At 37.7% G+C, this 3161-nt stretch overlaps 1 protein-coding gene across 1 annotated transcript in view; it reads left to right on the forward strand.

Moving 5' to 3' along the window:
* Positions 1–3161, forward strand: part of RASGRP1 (RAS guanyl releasing protein 1 (calcium and DAG-regulated)) — a 96528-nt gene that overhangs the window by 890 nt on the left and 92477 nt on the right. The window lies entirely within an intron of this gene.

The following is a 3161-nucleotide window of genomic DNA, read 5'->3' on the forward strand; positions in this document are numbered from 1 at the left end:
AAGCAAATGCTGAGAGATTTTGTCACCATCAGGCCTGCCCTACAAGAGCTCCTGAAGGAAGCATTAAACATGGAAAGGAAAAACCAGTACCAGTCACTTCAAAAACATACCAAATTATAAAGACCATTGACACTATGAAGAAACTGCATCAACTAATGGGCAAAATAACCAGCTAGTATCATAATGGCAGGATCAAATTCACATATAACAATATTAACCTTACATGTAAATGGGCTAAATGCCCCAATTAAAAGACATAGACTGGTAAATTGGATAAAGAGTCAAGACCCATTGGTGTGCTGTATTCAGGAGACCCAGCTAACATGCAAAGACACACATAGGCTCAAAATAAAGGGATGGAGGAATATTTACCAAGCAAATGGAAAGCAGAAAAAAGCAGGGGTTGCAATCCTAGTCTTTGATGAAACAGATTTAAACCAACAAATATCAAAAAAGACAAAGAAGGGCATTTCATAATGGTAAAGGGATCAATGCAACAAGAAGCTCTATCCTAAACATATATGCACCCAATAGAGGAGCACCCAGATTCATAAAGCAAGTTCTTAGAGACCTACAAAGAGACTTAGACTCCCACACAGTAATAGTAGGAGACTTTAACACCCCACTGCCAATATTAGACTGATCAACGAGGCAGAAAATGAACAAGGATATTCAGGACTTGAACTCAGCTCTGGACCAAGCATACCTAATAGACATCTACAGAACTCCCCACCCCAAATCAACAGAGTATACATTCTTCTCAGCACCACATCGCACTTATTCTAAAATTGACCACATAATTGGAAGTAAAACACTCCTCATCAAATGCGAAAGAACAGAAATCATAACAAACAGTCTTTCACACCACAGTGCAATCAAATTAGAACTCAGGGTTAAGAAAGTCACTCAAAGCTGCACAACTACATGAAAACTGAACAACCTGCTCCTGAATGACTACTGGGTAAATAACAAAATGAAGGCAGAAATAAATAAGTTCTTCAAAACCAATGAGAACAAAGACATAACATACCAAAATGTCTGGGACACAGCTAAAGCAATGTTAAGAGGGAAATTTACAGCACTAAATGCTCACAGGAGAAAGCAGGAAAGATCTAACATCGACACCCTAACATCACAATTAAAAGAACTAGAAAAGCAAGATTAAACAAATTCAAAAGCTAGCTGAAGACAAGACACAACTAAGATCAGAGCACAACTGAAGAAGACAGAGACAAGAAAAACCCTTCAAAAATGTAGTGAATCCAGGAGCTGGTTTTTTGAAAAGATCAACAAAATAGACCACTAGCCAGATTAATAAAGAAGAAAAGAGAGAAGAATCAAATAGACACAATAAATGATAAAGGAGATATCATCATTGATACCACAGAAATACAAAGTACCATCAAAGAATACTATAAATACTTCTACGCAAATAAACTAGAAGAAATGGATAAATTCCTGGACACATACACCCTCCCAAGACTAAACCAGGAAGAAGTCAAATCCCTGAATAGACCAATAACAAGTTCTGAAATTGAGGCAGTAATTAATAAGCTAGCAACCAAAAAAAGAGCCCAGGATGAGATGGATTCACAGCCAAATTCTATCAGAGGTACAAAGAGGAGCTGGTACATTCCTTCTGAAACTGTTTCAAACAATAGAAAAACAGGGACTCCTCCCTACCTCATTTTATCAGGCCAGCATCATCCTGATACCAAAACTGGCAGAGACACACACCAAAAAAAAGAAAATTTCAGGCCAATATCCCTGATGAACATCAGTTTGAAAATGCTCCATAAAATCCTGGCAAACAGAATCCAGCAGCACATCAAAAAGCTTATCCACCACAATCAAGTTGGCTTTATCCCCGGGATGCAAGGCTGGTTCAATATATGCAAATCAATAAATGTAATCCATCACATAAACAGAACCAATGACAAAAACCACACAATTATCTCAATGGATGCAGAAAAGACCTTCAATACAGTTCAACACTACTTCATGCTAAAAACTCTCAATAAACTAGGTATTGATGGAATGTATCTTAAAATAATAAGAGCTATTCATGACAAGCCCACAGTCAATATCATACCAAATGGGCAAAAGCTGGAAGCATTCCCTTTGAAAACCAGCACATGACAAGGATGCCCTCTCTCACCACTCCTATTCAACATAGTATTGGAAGCTCTGGCCAGGGCAATCACACAAGAGAAATAAATAAAGTATTCAAACAGGAAGAGGGGAAGTCGAATTGCTCTGTTTGCAGATGACATGATTGTATATTTAGAAAACCCCATCATCTCAGCCCCAAATCTCCTTAAGCTAATAAGCAACTTCAGCAAAGTCTCAGGATATAAAAATCAATGTGCAAAAATCACAAGCATTCCTATACACCAATGATAGACAGAGAGCCAAATCATGAGTAAACTCCCATTCACAATTGCTACCAAGAGAATAAAATGCCTAGGAATCCATCTTACAAGGGATGTGAAGGACCTCTTCAAGGAGAACTACAAACCACTGCTCAATGAAATAGAAGAGGACACAAACAAATGGAAAAACATTCCATGCTCATGGATAGGAAGAATCAATATTGTGAAAATGGCCATACTGCGCAAAGTAATTTATAGATTCATTGCTGTCCCCATCAAGCTACCACTGACTTTCTTCACAAAATTAGAAACACCTACTATAAATTTCATATGGAAGCAAAAAAGAGCCTGTATAGCGAAGACAATCCTAAGCCAAAAGAACAAAGCTGGAGGCATCATGCTACCTGACTTCAAACTATACTACAAGGCTATAGTAACCAAAACAGCATGGTACTGGTACCAAAACAGATATATAGACCAATGGAACAGAACAGAGGCCTCAGAAATAACACTACACATCTACAACCATCTGATCTTTGACAAACTTGACAAAAACAATGAGGAAAGGATTCGCTATTTAATAAATGGTGTAGGGAAAACTGGCTAGCCATATGCAGAAAGCTGAAACTGGACCCCTTTCTTATACCTTATACAAAAATCAACTCAAGATGGATTAAAGACTTAAATGTAAGACCTAAAACCATAAAAATGCTAGAAGAAAACGTAGGCAATACCATTCAGGATATAGGCATGGGCAAGGACTTCATGACTAAAACACCAAAAGCAATG

Source organism: Mandrillus leucophaeus, unplaced genomic scaffold (genome assembly GCF_000951045.1).
Source record: "Mandrillus leucophaeus isolate KB7577 unplaced genomic scaffold, Mleu.le_1.0 Scaffold35, whole genome shotgun sequence".
In the NCBI taxonomy this organism is placed as follows: domain Eukaryota; kingdom Metazoa; phylum Chordata; class Mammalia; order Primates; family Cercopithecidae; genus Mandrillus; species Mandrillus leucophaeus.